The sequence below is a fragment of the Haliotis rubra genome, unplaced genomic scaffold, assembly GCF_003918875.1.
Source record: "Haliotis rubra isolate DU_JTF1 unplaced genomic scaffold, ASM391887v1 Scf140, whole genome shotgun sequence".
NCBI lineage: Eukaryota > Metazoa > Mollusca > Gastropoda > Lepetellida > Haliotidae > Haliotis > Haliotis rubra.
Window position 1 is genome coordinate 584,519 of NW_025765337.1, and position 24,787 is coordinate 609,305.

A 24,787-nucleotide genomic window follows, 5' to 3' on the forward strand; every position below is an offset into this window, starting at 1 on the left:
AATTATTTTAATACTTTGAATTAAATACATGACATAGTTAACCATCATGGTCACTTTCACCATCTAATTGCAACACAGATGGCAAAATGTACTATATGTGATTGTTTCATACATTTGTTACTCTTACGTCCTTGGTTTCATAAGATATAAAATTGTAAACAAAGTGGACATGTTGATTCCTTTTGTCTTCATGCATATATACGATGTTGTCAAGAATAGTGATCTGACTGCTGGATCTGACGGTTTTGAAGACAGTGTCATCTTGATCTTGTGAAAGTACTCATGTAAAACGTCAAAAGATGTAATGTTTCCACAATAGGTTCTGATGTAGTTTTTAACATTTCACAATTATTTGTGCGTCTGATTCTGACTTACTGTTAATATATTTGGTGCATTTAGAAACCCAGGTGCCAAAAAGTAAGGTACTGTTTTCACCTCTCAGTAGGAGCCGTTTTTCGCTTTGGGTGAGGTACCATTTTTTCTGATCAGTTTTTTGTATGGTGACATTTTACTGAGATGCCATTGTTTTCATGGTTTTAATATATATTTTGAATTGTACTATATATTGTTACGTTTTGCACCATGACCTAGTCCATTGCAAAATAGTGTTGTGCACTTAAACTTTGAATGATTGTATCAGGTGCACAAGGGGAAACTGTTGATGTTATCAAGATTGTAGGCACTGTGTTTACCATATAATTGTGTAAGGAATTATGAGATATTAGTTGAAGCTCTGATTCACTGCTTTCAGCTTCGAATATTGGAAGACTGATGTCTATCTTTTCTGCACATAAGTGCAGATTGCTTTGCTGTTTGTACATGCCAGACTTCAACAATTCAACCATTTCATGGCTTCAGTGGTTTACCTCTGCTTGGAGACTTTGTTTGCAGTTTTCACACCCATAAACTGCACCTCTGCTGTTTCAAAGTCTGAGGCCCAAAGTTATTATGGTTATTACCCTCAGCATGTCCAACTGTCCAAGTATCTGTTCACATCATGTATTCACTCAGGGCTGATTATTGCATCTAGCACATATCAAGGACTGGGCTGACATTCCACATGTTCCAGATATTATATCCCCTGACAAATACCATGAATACAGAAATAATAAACGAAAAAGGTTATCTAAGTAACACTTGATGCAACCAGTCTTCTGTATCAGTGATTCTTGATGGGTGTGCTTGAATTCTGAATGGGCTCTTCCTTACTATGTTTGGATAAAATCTTTCTGTGAAAATGGTGAAGTATGTGCTTGTGGTGATTGTTTTTGGTTTGTTTTATCCTTAAAACCATTTGTATCAATGTTTGATATGATTAAAAAACTGTGTAATGACACAGAATCCTGTTCATTGGAGATACAATGCATAAGTAGATCTGTCTGTTGTCATAACGCTTACACACCAAGCAATGACTCTGTGATGCAAAGACTGAAATTCATTAAATTCAGTATATCATGGAAATTGTGCTGTGATACTATTGTACACTTTCTTGTTTGTGTGCATGCCTATTTTGAAGAGAACTGAACAGGTGTTAAACAAATGGCCAGGAAGTATCTGATGGTCAGTGTGTTTGCCTCTTAAGCAAACATGGCGCAGTATAGCAACACCTGAACCCAGCAAGATCTGTCCACAGTGGTACATGTAGCTAAACCTGTTCACAGTGGTACTTGCACTTGTAGGTAAACCTGTCCAAAGTAGTACGTGCACTTTTAGGTAACCAGTCCACAGTGGTACTTGTACTTGTAGGTAAACCTGTCCACAGTGGTACTTGTACTTGTAGGTAAACCTGTCCACAGTGGTACTTGCACTTGTAGGTAAACCTGTCCAAAGTAGTACGTGCACTTGTAGGTAAACCTGTCCACAGTGGTACTTGTACTTGTAGGTAAACTTATCCACAGTGGTACTTGTACTTGTAGGTAAACCTGTTCACAGTGGTACTTGCACTTGTAGGTAAACCTGTCCACAGTGGTACTTGTACTTGTAGGTAAACCTGTCCACAGTGGTACTTGCACTTGTAGGTAAACCTGTCCAAAGTAGTACGTGCACTTGTAGGGAAACCTGTCCACAGTGGTACTTGTACTTGTAGGTAAACTTATCCACAGTGGTACTTGTACTTGTAGGTAAACCTGTTCACAGTGGTACTTGCACTTGTAGGTAAACCAGTCCACAGTGGTACTTGTACTTGTAGGTAAACCTGTCCACAGTGGTACTTGCACTTGTAGGTAAACCTGTCCACAGTGGTACTTGTAGGTAAACTTGTCCACAGTGGTACGTGCACTTGTAGGTAAACCTGTTCACAGTGGTACTTGTAGGTAAACCTGTCCACAGTGGTACTTGTAGGTAAACCTGTCCACGGTGGTACTTGTAGGTAAACTTGTCCACAGTGGTACTTGTACTTGTAGGTAAACCTGTCCACAGTGGTACTTGTAGGTAAACCTGTCCACAGTGGTACTTGTAGGTAAACTTGTCCTCAGTGGTACTTGTAGGTAAAACCTGTCCACAGTGGAACTTGTACTTGTAGGTAAACTTGTCCACAGTGGTACTTGTACTTGTAGGTAAACCTGTTCACAGTGGTACTTGTAAACCTGTTCACAGTGGTACTTGTACTTGTAGGTAAACCTGTCCACAGTGGTACTTGTACTTGTAGGTAAACCTGTCCACAGTGGTACTTGTACTTGTAGGTAAACCTGTCCACAGTGGTACTTGTACTTGTAGGTAAACCTGTCCACAGTGGTACTTGTACTTGTAGGGAAAACTGTCCACAGTGGTACTTGTACTTGTAGGTAAACCTGTCCACAGTGGTACTTGTACTTGTACTTGTCCACAGTGGTAAAACTTGTCCACAGTGGTACTTGTACTTGTAGGTAAACCTGTTACACACAGTGTGGTAAACTTGTCCACGGTGGTACTTGTTGTAGGTAAACCTGTCCACAGTGGTACTTGTACTTAAACTTGTGGTAAACTTGTCCACAGTGGTACTTGTAGGTAAACTTGTCCACAGTGGTACTTGTACTTGTAAAAACTTGTCCACAGTGGTACTTGTACTTGTAGGTAAACCTGTCCACAGTGGTACTTGTACTTGTAGGTAAACCTGTCCACAGTGGTACTTGTACTTGTAGGTAAACTTGTCCACAGTGGTACTTGTACTTGTAGGTAAACCTGTCCACAGTGGTACTTGTACTTGTAGGTAAACTTGTCCACAGTGGTACTTGTAGGTAAACCTGTCCACAGTGGTACTTGTACTTGTAGGTAAACTTGTCCACAGTGGTACTTGTAGGTAAACTTGTCCACAGTGGTACTTGTACTTGTAGGTAAACCTGTCCACGGTGGTACTTGCACTTGTAGGTAAACTTGTCCACAGTGGTACTTGTAGGTAAACTTGTCCACAGTGGTACTTGTACTTGTAGGTAAACCTGTCCACGGTGGTACTTGCACTTGTAGGTAAACCTGTCTACAGTGGTACTTGTACTTGTAGGTAAACTTGTCCACAGTGGTACTTGTACTTGTAGGTAAACTTGTCCACAGTGGTACTTGTACTTGTAGGAAAACCTGTCCACAGTGGAACTTGTAGTTGTAGGAAAACCAGTCCACAGTGGTACTTGTAGGTAAACCTGTCCACAGTGGTACTTGTACTTGTAGGTAAACTTGTCCACAGTGGTACTTGTACTTGTAGGTAAACTTGTCCACAGTGGTACTTGTACTTGTAGGTAAACCTGTCCGGCTGATTTGGTTCCAAGTTCTACCATAAACTTGCTTTAGGCACAATGGATACAGGTTCTTTTATAAATATACTTCAGGTACCATTGATATAGGTTCTTCCACCAACATTCCTCAGGTGCCATGGTTACAAGTTTTACCATAAAATATAGCAGTGGAGATTCTACAGATTCTTGGACTAAGTTGGAGTAATACCATTTTACAATTTGGTATGAGAGCTCTGATATTGGTCATCACCCTAAACAGGTTAAAGCTATGAAATGGTGTAGTATACACTCCTTATGGTAATATTTGCTAAAGGGCCAGATGTATTTCTTGCAAAAAATTACTATTTATACCTTGCGTATACAATAACTAATACCTTATGTTTTGTGTATCCGTAAAAACTACATTTGCTGATTAACAGGTGTATTAAGAAGATACACAACACGAGGGGCCAACTGTCTTCACCTACTTCACCTACTTCACCCACTAACCATATCATACAGCACAGCCATGTTGAGTCTGAACACCTTCATTATGTAAAGCATGTATGGTGTTGCTATGTACAGTTTTCAGTGAATGTGTGTATAAGGTTTCTGGTGTGATCTTTTGCATATCTTTCATTATAATTATTGAGTAAGATAATAGGTTTCTCTTGGTGTGGACTGCATTCATTGAGTTGTAACAGTGTTAAGCTTTATTATGCATGTGGTGGCACTCCTGCGGCATTGACCTCCTACCAGTATCTAGTAATGGGTTTGTCAGACCTTCATACAACCTCACGTTGACCTTTGACATTCTTGGTTATGTGATACTGTGACAGGTGCTGGGAAATGGTGAGTTGCACAAGAATGTCATTAGTAGCGTACATAGGTTGAAGTCCAATCTGTCCATCATCATGGTCTTTTCCAGTTTGCTTGATGTTTACATTCTGTTCCTAAGTTTGCCATTAATCATATTGATCCCATCATGAAATAAAGATTATGTAATTACCTACTGCAGAGGATGAAGAAGCATGCAGGTTCTCAAAGTCTATTGGCAGGATTACAAGCACACCACCTCCACTTTTATATGTGGGAGTGTTGTCATTCTCAGCAGCACACCACCTCCACTTTTATATCTGGGAGTGTTGTCATTCTCAGCAACACACCACCTCCACTTTTATACCTGGGAGTGTTGTCATTCTCAGCAACACACCACCTCCACTTTTATACCTGGGAGTGTTGTCATTCTCAGCAACACACCACCTCCACTTTTATATCTGGGAGTGTTGTCATTCTCAGCAACACACCACCTCCACTTTTATACCTGGGAGTGTTGCAACACACCACCTCCACTTTATACATTTGTCATCAGCAACACACCACCTCCACTTTTATACCTGGGAGTGTTGTCATTCTCAGCAACACACCACCTCCACTTTTATACCTGGGAGTGTTGTCATTCTCAGCAACACACCACCTCCACTTTTATATCTGGGAGTGTTGTCATTCTCAGCAACACACCCACCTCCACTTTATACCTGGGAGTGTTGTCATTCTCAGCAACACACCACCTCCACTTTTATATCTGGGAGTGTTGTCATTCTCAGCAACACACCACCTCCACTTTTATATCTGGGAGTGTTGTCATACTCAGCAACACACCACCTCCACTTTTATATCTGGGAGTGTTGTCATACTCAGCAACACACCACCTCCACTTTTATACCTGGGAGTGTTGTCATTCTCAGCAACACACCACCTCCACTTTTATATCTGGGAGTGTTGTCATTCTCAGCTACATACTATCTCCACTTTTACACCAGGGGGATGGTCTGCCTTATCAGCAACACACCATCTCCACTTGTTCACCTTGGAAGGTCGACCTTAGCAACACACTACCTCCAGTTATACACCTGGGAGGGTCCAGTCTTATCAGCAACACACCATCTTGTCTTTTACACCTGGGAAGGTTGGCCTTGTCATCAACACACCATCTCCACTTTTACACCTGGGACGTTCGGCCTTATCAGCAACACACCATCTCCACTTGCACTCTTTGGAAGGTTGGCCTTATCAGCAACACACCATCTCGTCTTTTACACCTGGGAAGGTTGGCCTTATCAGCAACACACCATCTCTACTTGCACACTGTGGAAGGTTGGCCTTATCAGCAACACACCATCTCCACTTGCACACTGTGGAAGGTTGGCCTTATCATCAACACACCATCTCCACTTGCACACTGTGGAAGGTTGGCCTTATCAGCAACACACCATCTCTACTTGCACACTTTGGAAGGTTGGCCTTATCAGCAACACACCACCTCCACTTTCGTTTCACACCTTGGAGGGTCGGCCTTAGCATCATACCTTCTTCACTTTTACACCTGGGACTGTAAGGGTCAGTCTTATGATCAACACACCATCTCCACTTGCACACCTTGGAAGGTCGGCCACCTCCACTTTTGCAGGCGGGTTGGTGTTTTCAGTAGGTAAAATCCATATCATAAATCTGCAGACTTGCCTATCCCTACGATTTGGGCGTAATACTTACTATTTTTGGTGCTAAATTACGACCTTACGATCATAATGAAATTCCTTACGACTTCTACAAATACATGGTAGAATATTAGATATAAGGCATGCCCTTGCTATTTACAGATACATTTATGGTACATAAAGTACTGAAAAACAAAAGTCGCATCATAAACATAAATAAATCATCTTTGCATCTTACAGTGATGGTAAAGTTTATTTCAAAGTGAAAGACTTTAAGAAAACATTTTCATTTCTTTCTCTAGGACAGTTTTGGGTGTTCCATTTCGCCATATCCGTATCCAGGAAGTGAGCTTGCTGATTGGCTAAAATGTATAATAGCGAGGGAGGGACATGGAACTGCTCCTGTTTACATCAACGTGAAGTGACAGTTGTAGATATTTTTCCGTCATTGTGAATGCAGATTGTTTTCATTTCATTCATTTATAGTTCTTTCATCAACAGTCATATTTCCTTATTATTTACAAATCACCTAACAGAAACTTTTATAAGCATATAAAAAATAATTTAACAGAGAACATGAATATCACGATGCTTTATAACAGCGGTAGATACTGCAATACAAATACTCGCAAACACGTGCTATGCTATGAATAACTTCATCACAGGATGAGAACTGGCAATGTCAAACTTCAGAACATAATGTCTAATTATTAATTAATGAGACATTTTTTGCACCTCACAAAGGACTTCATGAAATATAGGTAAACTATTAATACAAATTGAATTAAATATTGCCAGTTTCATAGCTAAAAACAAATGTGTCTCTTTACCGTAACTATCATGATGAGTTATGTTCTGTTAGGTTATTGGATTAATTTTGTTGACCATTGATTGGTGCTGTGGTCAGAAATTCTTAATTTTTGAATGTATGTTTTGATATATATGATTAATAACGAAGATTGGTTTTGACCATTGCTAATCACAATTATTATTCATGGTGATCAGTCATGTAAATTGTTGACACTGAAGTCCAGATTATTTATAATTAGATCGGCACCACATTTGGCTATTAAACACTATATTAAGATTTTAACCAGCTATGTTTTTCCTTTATTTCTTGACATTAACATGCCTTACCATCAAATAGGGATGCCACGATACATCAATACTTTTTCAAAGACGATACAATTATCGATACATTCAAAACTGTATCAGTATTTAGTTTTGAAAGTATCGTTTAAGTATGTTTATGCATCGTTTGCATGTTGCAATTATATCATGTTTTTTGATGTTATGAGAGTTATAAATGATTATTTTTCATGCACAAAGATGGGAAATTAGACCTTTTAACCTCTGAGAATAAAAAATGTTGTTCTTTTCATGGACAATTATAAAATATGTAATATGAATGTTCAAAATGTAACTAAATATACGCAAAAATAGGTATCGTGATACGTATGGAATCGTGACAGGGGTATCGTGATACGGATCGATTCATGAAACTTATGTATTGTGACATACCTACTATCAAAGGCACCTGCCTTACTATTTTCTTTAAAAGGGGTAGGCAAGTCTGAAGCTGGAATATTAGTGATAGAGACAAATATTTTTTCAAAGTAGGGAAGATTTCATGTTTATTCCAAACATGTTACATCTGATAAGGAACTGTAACAGTGTCAGTAATGGTGCCCTTTTTATCCTATAATCATTCTTCTTTCTTAGAAGTGATTGACACAAGACTGAAGGCTGTATGTACATTGCCGAATAGCTAAGCTGTTGTGGGAGAAGACAACACCTGTTGTTGAATAGCCATGGTTACAGCTCATTGCAAGATACTGAATAACAGAATCAAGACATTGGTTCTATTCATAGTGTCAACAGCAGGTTCAACCTTCATGATTAAAGTGATATTGTCTGTGTTCATGTAGGCTGTTTGTTCATAGAATACTAAAAAATATCTGTTTTAGGCCAGATATGAAATTCTAGAATTATATTTTGTTTTGTTCAGATGAAATGAAGTTTATGAAAATATCTGATCAAATCCATGGTTGTGTGACATGATTGTTTGGTCCCTGCTCTCAGTTTACTAATCACTATTGTCAACCAGTTGTGTCAAATCAGATGTGTTTTTGTTCCAATTTGTCTTAAACACAATCATAAGTTATGATGAAAGGTAGTGAAGTGGCAGGTTGTGTGTGTGGATAACCCTGACAGTAGGTAGTGAAGGGGAAGGTTGTGTGTGTGGATAACCCTGACAGTAGGTAGTGAAGTGGCAGGTTGTGTGTGGATAACCCAGACAGTAGGTAGTGAAGTGGCAGGTTGTGTGTGGATAACCCAGTAGGTAGTGAAGTGGCAGGTTGTGTGTGGATAACCCTGACAGACAGTAGGTAGTGTGTGGATAACCCTGACAGTAGGTAGTGAAGTGCAGGTTGTGTGTGATAACCCTGACAGTAGGTAGTGAAGTGGCAGGTTGTGGATAACCCTGACAGTAGGTATAACCCTTGACCCTGAGTAGGTAGTGAAGTGGCAGGTTGTGTGTGGATAACCCAGACAGTAGGTAGTGAAGTGGCAGGTTGTGTGTGGATAACCCTGACAGTAGGTAGTGAAGGGGAAGGTTGTGTGTGGATAACCCTGACAGTAGGTAGTGAAGTGGCAGGTTGTGTGTGGATAACCCTGACAGTAGGTAGTGAAGTGGCAGGTTGTGTGTGGGATAACCCAGACAGTAGGTAGTGAAGTGGCAGGTTGTGTGTGTGGATAACCTGACAGTAGGTAGTGAAGTGGTTGTGTGAAGTGCAGGTTGTGTGTGTGGATAACCCAGTGAGTGAGTAGGTTGTGTGTGGATAACCCTGATAGTAGGTGGTGAAGTGGCAGGTTGTGTGTGTGGATAACCCTGACAGTAGGTAGTGAAGTGGCAGGTTGTGTGTGGATAACCCAGACAGTAGGTAGTGAAGTGGCAGGTTGTGTGTGTGGATAACCCTGACAGTAGGTAGTGAAGTGAAGTTGGTGTGTGGATAACCCTGTGTGTGGTTGGATAGTGAAGGGAAGGTGTGTGGGATAACCCTGATAGTAGGTGGTGAAGTGGCAGGTTGTGTGTGGATAACCCTGACAGTAGGTAGTGAAGTGGCAGGTTGTGTGTGGATAACCCTGACAGTAGGTAGTGAAGTGGCAGGTTGTGTGTGTGGATAACCCTGACAGTAGGTGGTGAAGTGGCAGGTTGTGTGTGTGGATAACCCTGACAGTAGGTAGTGAAGTGGCAGGTTGTGTGTGGATAACCCTGACAGTAGGTAGTGAAGTGGCAGGTAGTGAAACCCTGACAGTAGGTAGTGAAGTGGCAGGTTGTGTGTGGATAACCCAGACAGTAGGTAGTGAAGTGGCAGGTTGTGTGTGGATAACCCAGACAGTAGGTAGTGAAGTGGCAGGTTGTGTGTGGATAACCCAGACAGTAGGTAGTGAAGTGGCAGGTTGTGTGTGGATAACAGACAGTAGGTAGTGAAGTGGCAGGTTGTGTGTGGATAACCCAGACAGTAGGTAGTGAAGTGGCAGGTTGTGTGTGGATAACCCAGACAGTAGGTAGTGAAGTGGCAGGTTGTGTGTGGATAACCCAGACAGTAGGTAGTGAAGTGGCAGGTTGTGCGTGGATAACCCAGACAGTATGAGTTCTTTATATGTTAGGGCTGAGTGCACATTTATTTAAAGTAAAAATATTTGGTCCTCAAAATTCGGCTTATCTACGGTAATATACAGTAACTGGTAAGATTGGTTCCTGTTGATTGGCGGCACACTTATAAAAAATATCAGTTTATTAACAATGCCTTATTGTATTGGTTACTACTGGCAAACAAGGATAAGTTGGACCAGTGCAGAGAACGCGTTTCCGAGGAGTAGGCGGTGCACGGCAATGAGCAAACTCACTTGGTTTGTGAATGGTAGAGCAGATGTAGTGCATTGCATGACGATGAAATTGATTCTGCGCGTAGCTGCACACTCCTTGCTCATAAGACTCTCACATTGGTATAGCAAGTCGTACTACCCTTGATCGCGGACAACCTGGGACCCCTTCGCTAACAATGGCAAGCGCCAGTGGGCAGCACTCATATATGCTAATTATACAGGTCAGTTGTCAGGTCGGTGCTCAACTTACCTTTGTTTGCCAGTATATGAAACCACAACTAAATACACTTGCATAACCTTGTTTCGTGGATATAAGCGAAGTGCGGCGAAAATCATATTTTAAATGCATGATTTCATTTTGTATACTCACTGATTGTTTTATTCATTGATTCAGCAAATTGAAAATACCTAATATTCCACTTGTGAATGAAATGTTTGTTTACCGAAGCCATTTGCAATCATCACCCATTTGTGTGTACACAAAATATAATGTCACTGTGTTTCGTGGATTACTCACTCACTCATGATCGGGCTCGCTTAGCAGGTGGTGTACTCGTGACAGACATCTTGTGACGAAAACTCATGTCAGTTGTAAACATTTTATACAGCTCGCTCTTCTGTTATTTCTTGATTAAATCGTCTCAATTAATTATCCTGTGTTCCTAATTAACAAGTGTGATGTTCACCGACGTCGGTGTCAAGCAGCCAGTAAGGCACACACTAATAACCACTCTTGTGTGATTGTTTGTATACAGTCGGATCATCCGACCGGCTGTGTTGATTGTCGGATTAACGAATGTTTTTACAATGTATTTACAATAATCAGTTGCTAGATTGGTGTGTCGGAGTCGGAATGCGAGAATGTTGGATTAACGAGAGTAATTATCACTGTTTTAAATGTTTCAGTAATATTTTGTCAGATTAACGTGATCGTTGGATTAATGAGTGTCGGATTAACGAGAGCTGACTGTATATCACTATGTACGACAGCCCATTGCAGTGAGTACGTATTGACACGTAAGAAAGCAGATGATGAGACATGAGAAGGTTGGTGCTACCGGTATTTTTTTTACTTGATATTTAAAAAAAATAAGATTTGTTACTGATGGCATTAGTGATCTTGGGCTATTTATCTCAGTGCTGGACAATTAGATTTAGTGTATTACGTGTAATGCCGACATTCGGAACATTTTTGTCAGTGAGACGTGGCATTGTATGTACATGAAATACTCCGCTTCGTGACGTCATGTGAGACTTAATTTACAAGATAGCATGATAATTACTGTTGTCCATGAATCAAATGAACACTGATGGACAGTCAAGCTTAGTGCTAAATACTTAATGTTATGATCAATTTTGCTTCACAGATGTTGTTCAGAAATGGAAAAAGGAATAACTACAGTTGTTTATTTTTTTGCCTTCATATAATAGCATTAATTATGCTTTTGTTTGACACGTTTTAATCCCAAAAGGCACACCGTAACATATTCAGTACATTTCAATCCCTGCAGTTTGCAGTGAAGTGGAGGTCATTAGCCTGGCTGGTCAGTGGTGGGTGACCACTAGAGCCACACTTACATTCAGCACATACCTGCCACTGTTCCCGTTGTATGTTTGTTCTAATATTTAAAGTACAAGTTATTAGTGCGACGGTGTATTGTGAACAGCTGTCCCTGTGCCTTATGATTTGCTGATTCACCAGTTTGCTGAAGTATATTGCCTTGTGGTTTGTGCTGGGTGCTGGCCTGAAACATCCATGTGGGTTTGTGACCGGACAGTGTCACTCTAGCCCCCCCTAGCAGTACTATACCAGCAATGACATATTTTGAGCAGAAAAAACCTTGTGGGTGTCCTACTAGGAACCAAATAAAAAACCCTGAAAGAGTCGGGATTTAGAAAATCAGGGTTAAATGTAAATAAAATTACATGTAGTGTCCCATCGTTACAAACACAATACTTGATGTTACTATGGTTACCCGATGTATGTGGGAAACACAAGATCTGGGCCTAGATTTTCGAAGCTCTCTTATCGCTAAGATAGTCGTAAGCGCCATACATTAAAATTAACTTACGACAATCATAGCGATAAGAGAGCTTAAAAAATCTAGGTGTTGGTATCCAGGTATCTGTCAAATTTTACTGATAGATACCAGAAACTTACAAGGAGTATATCTGTGTTTTGAGCTACAAATATTTGATTCCAAGAAGAGGGCATGAAAACTAGCTACAGTTTAAAATTTTTGAAAGAGTTATAATGTCATGGACCAAGTTTAATAAATTCATCACCTTTCAGCTTTGTCCCAAAACTGAGTGAATAAAGTTCAATCATTTTGTCAGTTTGTTGAACAGCCATTTCCGAGTGTTCCAGCAGTCTTTGCAGAGTTTCCATGTACAGGAGCTAAGTTTGTCTACTCTCAACAATACTCCTACTTTCTCTAGGAGCTGAGAATGAACAATTTGGATTATCAAGACCGCTGAATCATTTTCATTCCTTGCTTTGTATGGCTTTCAGAGAATGTATATTTGTACATGAAATCAGTCTTTTGTCAGTATGCAGTAAAATATATTGATATCTTGTGATACCTATATTTCAAAATTAATGTGAGGAATTAAATAATTATGACCATTTCAGCTGGTCCATCTTGACACAATAGCCATTAAACATGTTAAAACATTTGGTCTCACATGAGATGTGTCAGCTCTCTGAGCTTGGAATCATGGAATGTTTGAGCCTTTGTTACAACTTTAGCCTCTTCTTTCATTAAAGGGACGGTGGGGTAGCCTAATGGTTAAAGCGTTGGCTCGTCACGCCGAAGACCCGGGTTCGAATCCCCACATGGGCACAATGTGTGAAGCCCATTTCTGGTGTCCCCCGCCGTGATGTTGCTGGAATATTGCTAAAAGCGGCGTAAAACCAAATTCAGTCAGTCAGTCTTTCATTAAATACTAAAATTTTCATCTGTGTTGTAAAGCATGCAAACATTAATTCATGTACTTGAGCCAAGCAGACCAAATGTTTTAGACAAGAATGAAAAAAATTAACATTCATAAAACTGATAGATACCAGTCTGAGCATGGTAGGCCGTATATCCAGATACATTTTCGCAGAGATTCATGCTTCGTAATGCTTGGAACTATGCTGAAAAGAAGTGAAGGCCTTGTGAAACAATACTCCAACAGTGTTACTAATTTGAATGAAACTATCAAATTTGAGAAAGATGAGAAGACTATCTTACCACCTTCATATGTATCAGGTATTGGTTCCTGCTGCATGTCACTTGTGGATGTTGGGGAAACTGGATACAATGTGTGAACCCATTTCTGGTGTACCCCGCCATGATATTGCTGGAATATTGCTAAAAGTGGTGTAAAACCAAACTCACTCATTCACTATTTGGGAAACTGCCACATGGTGTTTGTAATTCTTGCTCCAGCAAATACAAACTAGTACTCCATCCTAGATATAAAGTTCAGATTTCCTTATTTGAAAATGCCTAAAAATGGAAATAAGTAAATTTCTAGAGCCTAGAACAACCTACAGCAAAGGCAGTCAAGAAGTTGGGAAGTACAATATAGACCAGCATTATGGATAACAATTTCTTTATTTCATGAGTGGGATGTTTCGCTACAGAATCCTATACCGTTGTCAAGCAACGTCAATTTTTTGTTGCTTGACAGTGGTACAAGGATCTGTATTGAAACATCGCACTCACAAAATAAAAGAAGTTGTTATCCATAAAGTTTGTCTATATTGCAGTCAAGACTTGCTTAGTCATTCTGTTTGAGTTGGACTTCATTTTAAATCTATTTTCTAAGATCTGGGAGACAAACCAATTTTTAAACTTATCCTATCTCACGACTTGCACCTCTCTCTCTTGCTTCGACTTTTAGTGGAAGGACTGTTAACTTTTTTCCATAGGCCTCCTTGTTCATTCGCCCGTGCACTCCATGCTGCTCTCCTTAATTAGCTTCCTAGTTCCTAATAAAGCTTGCAGCATGCTCCACTAATTGCCCACGTGACTACCTTGAATGGTCATTCTCTTGTTGCACAACTGTGTGGACGTGCTGTATATTAGGGACATTATTTCACCCTAACATCATGGGGAAAGCTGATAATCAGTCAAGGAAAAGGAAAGTTTCTGCTCAATGCAAGACGAATTATTATTCCCTCGACCCTCACTCGTCTTGCAGTGACTGTATTGGACAATGTAACTGGAACAAACGATGTGACAAGTGTAATTCACTAAAAGATGAGGATTTTAAGGCCTACCTTCGTGTTTGCTCGCCGAGAATCGCTGATAGGGACAGGAAATTAACAGAATCTGATCCCACTCCCGCCTAGCGTATCAAGTTACAGCGACAGAAAATCGTACCTTCACGCAAGAGAGTGACGTCTGTGGTTCTTACTTACCTGAGGACGTTTGGCACCTATTACGTACGCATCAATCACCTCCTTCCATAGCGTCAGATCACTCGCGGGTGGTTGTGATTGACAATTCTTCGTTGCCTGTCCCATCCACACTACCAGGGAACCTTAGATTGACACTATCATCATCCAGATCATCGGTACATATCCCCTCGACTGTCTCAGTTTGTTTGGAGTCTGGCCAACCGCGTTCAACCAGCCAACTGTCTCCCCACAGTTCATTGAACCGGACGGAGCTGGCTACAACAGGATTGCCAGGGGACGTTCATCATGAATCAACACTTCAGGTTTCGTCACCTAATTGCCGATCCAGATCGCCACATCATTCTAGATCACCTTCACGATCCAGATCACCATCACAAGCCCGATCTAGATCACCGTGCTGATCAAGATCACCGGATCGATCCAGATCACAGTCACAATCCAGAGAACAACTACGATCCACATCACCTGATCAATCCAGATCACCTAAGGCATCCACTCAAGGCCGTGGCAGAGGAAACAGATCTGGCCGTGGTGGTTCCTCCCGTCGCCCCCCTAGGACCAACTCTGGCCCAGGGACCAGAGCCGGGAGGCAGCGACGGCTTGAGACAATCGCACGATTGGGACCTCCCGCCCCCAGTCGTTCTGATTTACAACACTCCGGTAGGCGGGAGATTGCAGATCTTCGCCCCGAATTGGACCATCCTCAAAGATCCGTAAGTCACCAACCTACTTCACGGCTATCAGCTACCCGTTATTGGCAGTCCACCTCTGACGTTGCATCTGGCTCATCGCTCATATCCTGTGGACCAGCTTCAGACTCTGCAATCCACAATAGGTACTCTATTAGACAAACTCGCGATAGAGCTCCTAGGTCCCTCGCCCGCTACTCCCCCATCTTCTTGGTTCCAAAGAAAAATTCCAACAAACTCCAGCTCATCTTCAATATGAAGTTGTTCAATGTCCGATTCTTGCTTTCACCGCCTCACTTCAGGATGGTGTTGATCAACCTTTTACGCACCATCCTGAAGAAGGGAGACTTCCTCATCAGCCTAGATCTTCAGGATGCTTATCTTCACGTTCAGATACATCCAGGACACCGGAAGTACCTTCGCCTAGTGTTCAACGGGGATCACTACCAATGGTAAGTCCTACCATTTGGAATTTCCCGAATTACCAAGCCCATAATGAGCTTCCTCCACTTTCAAGGGATCACCTTCGAAAGCTACATGGACGATTGCATCCAGGCTCAACAGGATCCGATCGTATTGCTTCGCCAGCTACAGTTCGCCACCACGCTGCTCAGACAGTTAGGGTGGCTGTTGAACATCGCAAAATCGGAACTAATACCGACTCTGAAACTCCAATTCATCGGAGCACTGTTCGACACTCGTACCTCACGACAGGTGGATAAAGATTCAGCAATGCATTCCTCCAGGACTGTCTCAGGGAAGAACCTTACGACAGTGGCAGGAGCTACTGGGCCTTCTGACGTCAGCTCAAGCCTTAAAGTACAGAGGCCAGCTCCAACTTCGGCCGATACAGCGATTTCTACGCCCGTACCTTCAGGCTGACAACCCCAAGGAACTAATTTGCCTTCCAGAACCGCTTCGTCCAGTCCTTCAATGGTGGCTTGACGAACGGAGTCTTTATGATGCCCTTTGCACCGACTCATCACCTATTCGTCGATGCATCCCTCATGGGTTGGGGAGCTCACTTCCTCGACCACCAAGTGGCCGGGCTGTGGTCATCCGACGAACGGGTACTTCATATAACGAGCTGGAATTCAAGGCGGTAATTCAAGCCATCTCACATTGGGCAACAGAGCTTCAATCAACCAGTCTGTTGGTCCAATCAGACAATTCGACAGTGGTTTGGTATATAAATCATCTAGGCTCGACAGGCTCAGCGAATCTGCTACAATGTGCGATCAGGTTCTTCCTTCTCATCGACTCACTCAACATCGGAGCCAGAGCCAGACACATTCCCGGGTTAAAAAATGTGATCGCTGATGCCTTGTCCGTATCCAACCACCCGTCCCGGACAGAGTGGAAGTTACTGCCCCAGATCTTTCAGTCGATGATCTACCCGTTATCACGGCCTCAAATAGATCTGTTCGCAAACAAGGTTCAACAACCAACTTCCAAAGTTCGTATCACCAATCCCAGACTCCTTGGCGTGGGACCACGACGCATTGGCAATATCATGGGAGGGTCTCAATGCTTACGCGTTCCCCCCTCCAACTCTGCTACCAAAAGAATTACAGAAACTATTGGCCACCAGCAGCATACTACTGCTTTTGGTTGCACCCTTCTGGCCAGCAAGAAGTTGGGTTCGTCAACCTAAGAAGCCTGGCAGAGCCAAACTCAATACCGCTTCCCAACCGGGACAACCTACTGCTTCACCCTCACTCGGAACTGCGCCACGGGTCACCTCAGACCCTTAATGTACACGTTTGGCGCATCTTCAGAGGTCTCTCATAGCTAAGTGCCACTCTCGCCGAGTAGCCACAGCTATCACTTCAGCGCATCGTACTTCGACCCGTTCCTTGTACGACAACAAGTGGAAGAAGTTTGAAGACTATTGCATGCGTAGGGGAATTGTATCTCCCACTTCCACCTCGGCTCAGGTCGTTGCTGAGTTTCTCCAGCATCTCCGCACTACTAAGAAACTCAAGGGTACTACCTTAGCTACCTACTTAGCCGCCATCAACTCAGTTTTGGCTACCACCACGGGCACGAAGATTTCCACTGTTCCCGAGTTGCAGAGTCTACTACGCTCCTATAGACTCCCTGACCAGTCCAGGAAGTTCAGACCTCCGGCCTAGGATCTGTCCGTCATCCTTCGTCATATAATTTCTACAGATTATGGACCTTTAGAAGACAAGGACTTCGAACAAGTGACATTCAAGACATTCTTCCTGGTAGCTTTGGCTACCGCTGCTCGTATATCTGAATTGCATGCGCTTGATTTCAACCGGGTGCGGTTCGAGCGGAAGAAGCATGGCAAGGCTTTCCTGGGTCTCCGCTGGGACTTCATTGCAAAAAACCAACTGCCAGGGCAACCGGACTGGATGTTTACCATTCCCCCATTGTCCACCATTCTTGGGCCTGATGATAATGAAGATTTGACACTCTGCCCTGTTAGGGCTCTACACGTTTACCTCGCTGCCTCCAGAGATCATCGACGGCTACGGAAGCGCCTCTTCATTCTATTGTCGAACGCTTCAAGAACTGAGGTTTCCCGGACCACATTGGCCTTCTGGATGCGTGCCACGATCCTGCGAGCCTACACCTTTGCAGGGTTGTCTCCTCCAGACACTTCCAATACTCATGAGACTCGTGCACTAGCCTCGACGATGGCCCTCCATAGCAACTGCACCTTGACTGCTATCATAGAAGGTTGCTTCTGGCATTCTGATACAGTCTTCTCTTCACATTACCTGCGGACCTGTCTGTCATGGATGTCCAGGGACTACACCAGTTCGGACCTCTTGTACTGGCTCAGCAGCTTACAGCGGCCCAACAACGCAGATGAGGGACGGTTCGCATTCACGTTACTACTTCCTTGTATATACTGAATAAAAGTTGAACTGGATCTCAACCTTTTGTTCTCATTATATGGGTTTAAGAACTACTTCACTTGGCCTCCATACCAAGGCATCGGAATATGGCCACCTAGCATGGCCCTACGGACCTGAGGCACAATCAGTATGACGATGCAGAGGTGTTCGACATGCACGCTTACTGACCTCTACTCCATGGAGCAATTACGTCAGTGAAGTGTGACACTTCCGAATTCCAGTGGATTTCATTGCGTTCTGCCTCCAAAGTTGCCGGGCACATCCTTTGACTAAGCTTAGTCAAAGGAGTGAGGGTCAATTTGATGCTGCCCGGAACTGAACGTTAAAACCTTTGAGATGCCAAGTTGTGTTTCTCTTTCACCCGCCTCGGTCGGTGTCTGGGGAGACTTCTTGAAGCAGGGGCTGGCCAGATTCTAGTCGCAAGACTTTAATTACAAGTGTACCTTGTAAATCGTGGCGAGGCGAGGCTTACTTGCCAAGTTGCGTCCTCTGTCTTGTACAAGGTTGCGTCCGAACACCACATCGCTCGGGAGTACCCATCTCCCTGGGAGTCGTTGTGCTTAGTAAGCCAAGGGGTTCCGGAGAACCCACTACAAGCATAGGAGTAGCGTGCATGCGTAACAGGCCTCCCTTGTACATCGCTATCTACGGTTGTCATCAGTCCACACAGCTCTAAGACCAGCTGTTCGCACTGTCCAGACACCGCCGTCCAATCGTGGGATAAGTGCAAGTCGTGAGATAGGATAAGTCTAAAAATTTGGAAATGTTAATATAAATTGTATATTTATATACTTATCGTATCTCACGCGATGGATGCCCGCCCAGCCTCCCCTTCTCCTCAGATTACAACGTTGGCTCCAAGATGAGCTCATTCAAGGTAGTCACGTGGACAATTAGTGGAGCATGCTGCAAGCTTTATTAGGAACTAGGAAGCTAATTAAGGAGAGCAGCATGGAGTGCACGGGCGAATGAAAAAAGTTTACAGTCCTTCCACTAAAAGTCGAAGCAAGAGAGAGAGGTGCAAGTCGTGAGATAGGATAAGTATATAAATATACAATTTATATTAAAATTTCCAAACTGCTTCCTAAAGATCTATACTTAAAATGGGTTCAACAATTGTTATCATATGCCATATTGGTAAATTGTGAGCTCATGATGTTGATCACAGGATTGTCTGGTCCAGCCTTGATTATTTACATCCCGCACATGAGAAACATGAGAACTAGTTCTCCACTGCAATACTAATTACCCATGGCTGAAGGCACTGATTGACACACTCCTGGGGGTCAGAGAACAAAAGAAGCATTTCTTTGTCTCCATTACAGCCCATGTGATAAGGTCGCTGATAGACAGATGGCTGCATGTGTTCAGCTGACCCTTTGAAACGTGTCAGTGGCATCTTTACTTTATTTAGTAAAATCCTGCCTATGGTTGTTTATTGTGCAGGATATCATGGCTGGGCAAATAAAACTGGCTTTATTGTGCGTGACCATAAGTAAACAGTAAACTTCAAACCTGCACCAAACTGTGTTGTAGATGTTAGTGTTGTGGACACTGGCCGTAGGAAGGATTTGTTGACAAAAAAATACTGTTGTCCTTTACATGTTAATGTGGCAAATAGACAGATGGGATAAGCTATACTGAGTATAAAGGAGGGTTTTAGGGGAAGTCTCAGTCCCAGAACCATATTATTTTCCATTTCACACAGCCTATACTGTAGCTGAAGGGGTCGTTGTCGGCACGGGTACTACAGATATGTACCCCAGGTACGTTTCTGTATACAGATAATGGGATATGTACCCTGGCCATAATGCGAATACAGAAACATACCCTAGGACGATTCCATTCCCATTGTGTTGTATTCTTGATCGGAACCGTCATGCTGTTGTATCAGATACATTTGATTGCGTTATGTAAGTAATGAGAATACTCAGTAACGGATATTTTGCGATGCATATGGACAACACTCGCAATCAGTTGAACGGGAACAACTACATACGGTTTCGGTTTTGGATTGCGGAATATGGACTTGTCCGCCTTTTAGGGTACCGGGTACTTTTCTGTATTTTGACTTTGTTTAGGGTACATATCTGTAAACAGAAACGTACCTGTGGTACGTATCTGTAGTACATGTGCCGACAACAACCCCTTCAGCTGTACTGTAATGCAAAAGCACTCACAAGGGCTCCTGTTCAGTTTCTATGAAGTGTGTTGATATATGTTTAGATACATGGAGACTAAACATTATCTACATTTCAGCAAATCTGAACAAGCAGGGTTGTTGGGGCAGTGTGGACTCTCTACATTAGACCAGGGTTGTTGGGCCAGTGTTGCCTCTCTACATTAGAGCAGGGTTGTTGGGGCAGTGTTGCCTCTCTACATTAGACCAGGGTTGTTGGGCCAGTGTTGCCTCTCTAGATTAGATCAGGGTTGTTGGGACAGTGTTGCCTCTCTACATTAGAGCAGGGTTGTTGGGGCAGTGTTGCCTCTCTACATTAGAGCAAGGTTGTTGGGGCAGTGTGGACTGTCTACATTAGATCAGGGTTGTTGGGGCAGTGTGGACTCTCTACATTAGATCAGGGTTGTTGGGACAGTGTTGCCTCTCTACATTAGAGCAAGGTTGTTGGGGCAGTGTGGACTCTCTACATTAGAGCAGGGTTGTTGGGGCAGTGTGGACTCTCTACATTAGATCAGGGTTGTTGGGGCAGTGTTGCCTCTCTACATTAGATCAGGGTTGTTGGGGCAGTGCTCTACATTAGAGCAAGGTTGTTGGGGCAGTGTGGACTGTCTACATTAGATCAGGGTTGTTGGGGCAGTGTGGACTCTCTACATTAGATCAGGGTTGTTGGGACAGTGTTGCCTCTCTACATTAGAGCAAGGTTGTTGGGGCAGTGTGGACTCTCTACATTAGAGCAGGGTTGTTGGGGCAGTGTGGACTCTCTACATTAGATCAGGGTTGTTGGGGCAGTGTGGACTCTCTACATTAGATCAGGGTTGTTGGGACAGTGTGGACTGTCTACATTAGAGCAGGGTTGTTGGGGCAGTGTGGACTCTCTACATTAGAGCAGGGTTGTTGGGGCAGTGTGGACTCTCTACATTAGATCAGGGTTGTTGGGGCAGTGTGGACTCTCTACATTAGATCAGGGTTGTTGGGGCAGTGTGGACTGTCTACATTAGAGCAGGGTTGTTGGGGCAGTGTGGACTCTCTACATTAGATCAGGGTTGTTGGGACAGTGTTGCCTCTCTACATTAGAGCAAGGTTGTTGGGGCAGTGTGGACTGTCTACATTAGATCAGGGTTGTTGGGGCAGTGTGGACTCTCTACATTAGATCAGGGTTGTTGGGACAGTGTTGCCTCTCTACATTAGAGCAAGGTTGTTGGGGCAGTGTGGACTCTCTACATTAGAGCAGGGTTGTTGGGGCAGTGTGGACTCTCTACATTAGATCAGGGTTGTTGGGGCAGTGTGGACTCTCTACATTAGATCAGGGTTGTTGGGACAGTGTTGCCTCTCTACATTAGAGCAAGGTTGTTGGGGCAGTGTGGACTCTCTACATTAGAGCAGGGTTGTTGGGGCAGTGTGGACTCTCTGCATTAGACCAGGGTTGTTGGGGCAGTGTTGCCTCTCTACATTAGAGCAAGGTTGTTGGGGCAGTGTGGACTCTCTACATTAGATCAGGGTTGTTGGGACAGTGTTGCCTCTCTACATTAGAGCAAGGTTGTTGGGGCAGTGTGGACTCTCTACATTAGAGCAGGGTTGTTGGGGCAGTGTGGACTCTCTACATTAGAGCAGGGTTGTTGGGGCAGTGTGGACTCTCTACATTAGAGCAAGGTTGTTGGGGCAGTGTGGACTGTCTACATTAGAGCAGGGTTGTTGGGGCAGTGTGGACTCTCTACATTAGATCAGGGTTGTTGGGACAGTGTTGCCTCTCTACATTAGAGCAAGGTTGTTGGGGCAGTGTGGACTGTCTACATTAGATCAGGGTTGTTGGGGCAGTGTGGACTCTCTACATTAGATCAGGGTTGTTGGGACAGTGTTGCCTCTCTACATTAGAGCAAGGTTGTTGGGGCAGTGTGGACTCTCTACATTAGAGCAGGGTTGTTGGGGCAGTGTGGACTCTCTACATTAGATCAGGGTTGTTGGGGCAGTGTGGACTCTCTACATTAGATCAGGGTTGTTGGGACAGTGTTGCCTCTCTACATTAGAGCAAGGTTGTTGGGGCAGTGTGGACTCTCTACATTAGAGCAGGGTTGTTGGGGCAGTGTGGACTCTCTACATTAGAGCAGGGTTGTTGGGGCAGTGTGGACTCTCTACATTAGATCAGGGTTGTTGGGGCAGTGCTCTACATTAGATCAGGGTTGTTCGGGCAGTGTGGACTCTCTACATTAGAGCAGGGTTGTTGGGGCAGTGTGGACTCTCTACATTAGAGCAGGGTTGTTGGGGCAGTGTGGACTCTCTACATTAGAGCAAGGTTGTTGGGGCAGTGTGGACTCTCTACATTAGAGCAGGGTTGTTGGGGCAGTGTGGACTCTCTACATTAGAGCAAGGTTGTTGGGGCAGTGTTGCCTCTCTACATTAGATCAGGGTTGTTGGGGCAGTGTTGCCTCTCTACATTAGAGCAGGGTTGTTGGGGCAGTGTGGACTCTCTACATTAGAGCAAGGTTGTTGGGGCAGTGTTGCCTCTCTACATTAGAGCAGGGTTGTTGGGGCAGTGTGGACTCTCTACATTAGATCAGGGTTGTTGGGACAGTGTTGCCTCTCTGCATTAGACCAGGGTTGTTGGGGCAGTGTGGACTCTCTACATTAGAGCAGGGTTGTTGGGGCAGTGTGGACTCTCTACATTAGAGCAGGATTGTTGGGGCAGTGTGGACTAGCTGCACAGCATTAATTCTGTTTTCTGAATAATTGTTTTGGTCTGTGTGGATGGCAGGAAAGGATTGTTTTGATTCTCTCATAGTTTATGTTTGATTCAGGTTACCTGTGCTGAGACTGTATCTCAGTTGAGATTGCAGCCAGTTTTACGACAAATTAGGTCAGTCGTTATCATCATATTGTAAAGGTTGGTACATGTATTTAGATCTTATGAAGCTCAAGCCAAAACATCACAATAATTTTGCTGCCCTTCAAAGGCATGCCACCAATGATCAATCTGTTGGCCTTTGAGGGAGTTTGTCTTACAGTGTTATCCCACTTCTTCCCTGCTGGTAATGACCTGGACCTCTACAGAGGACTCAGCGTGACCAAGTGGTGTGTGTATGTTGTGCTGTGAAGGTAATTAGCAGTGATGGGATGCCTGACTCAAACACATGTTTCCTGATCACTGCTCTCAGCAGTAGAGACAGCTGTACAGGCTTCTGCTGGATCATCACTGTCTTGATAGTCTACATAGCAAAACTGTGGAAAAAGTTACACTGAGATGTCCTGTATCTATGTCAAGGAAGAGGATGAGGAGGTGGCTGTTTTTTATTAAAGTACTGTTGGAAATAGAAAAAAACTGTATATTCTCATTTATCTCTACAATTTATGTAGTTGATATGTGCAAGTGTGAAATATCTGTTAAACTAAGTTTGGCTTAACTACAAGCTCAGTGATAGGGACATAGGAAACGTAGGAAAAGGACTTTACTGAGGAGAGATTAGTGCAGAATGAGCAATGTGGATTTTTTCTAAGTCCAAAACGATTTATTTGGAACAGACCATGGCTTTATGCAAATTGGTGTGCGACGATATTGTATTACAAAGGACACTTTTTAAATGCCCAATTTGAAATTAGACATAGCTTCATTATAAACGATAGCTGGCGTAAAAAATAATAACTTTCATGCTGAAACTATTAAGGATGTAGCTACCATGGAGTCTCACTGTCACTATAAAAAGAAACAGATAGGAGGGTTCGTCTCAAAAGCAAAATCTGGACGGGTGTCGCAGACGATCGTTGGGGCAGGGCTGGGGGGATAGAGATATCAGCTATTATACTGGGGAAGTACACGACATCTCATAGCTATTTACAAATAATATCCAGTCCTGTCGATCGGTTGTCATGCCACCTATATATTGAGACATTTATTGAGACATGTAATACGATGCGTTTCTATGGTTATCAGGTATCATACTCTTTTACATATCTCAACATAAACTTTATGAAAGAAAGACACGTAAGATGTCAATCAATAGATGAGGCATAGTCAACACACATGAAAAAGCACAAAATATCTTTGAGATGCCCCCTTGTGCCTGTAGGCAGCACATGCATTTCATGCCAGGTGAGTCGATGGTCTGTCGTCATACCTAGCTGAGCGACCTAATTGCCATCTATAGTCTGATCTATTGTTTTCAGCAGCTATTTGTATTTTTGCCCGATTTTACGAGTAAATATGCTTTTCTGGATATCCTATTACGCATCCCACTGAATGCCAAGTTTGGTCGAAGTGGGTTATTTCGACATATGCTATTTGCAGTTGAGTAAATTTTAGGGATACAGTTGGTGTCATGTCAGCTTGTGCCACATCCGTTGGGGTCATGTCAGCTTGTGCCACATCCGTTGGTGTCATGTCAGCTAGTGCCATATCTGTTGATGTCATGTCAGCTAGAGCCATATCCGTTGGTGTCATGTCAGCTTGTGCCATATCCGTTGGTGTCATGTCAGCTAGTGCCATATCTGTTGATGTCATGTCAGCTAGAGCCATATCCGTTGGTGTCATGTCTGCTAGAGCCATATCCGTTGGTG

At 43.2% G+C, this 24,787-nt stretch overlaps 1 protein-coding gene across 1 annotated transcript in view; it reads left to right on the top strand.

Moving 5' to 3' along the window:
• Nucleotides 1-24,787, top strand: part of LOC124268836 (E3 ubiquitin-protein ligase HECTD1-like) — an 89,511-nt gene that overhangs the window by 1,161 nt on the left and 63,563 nt on the right.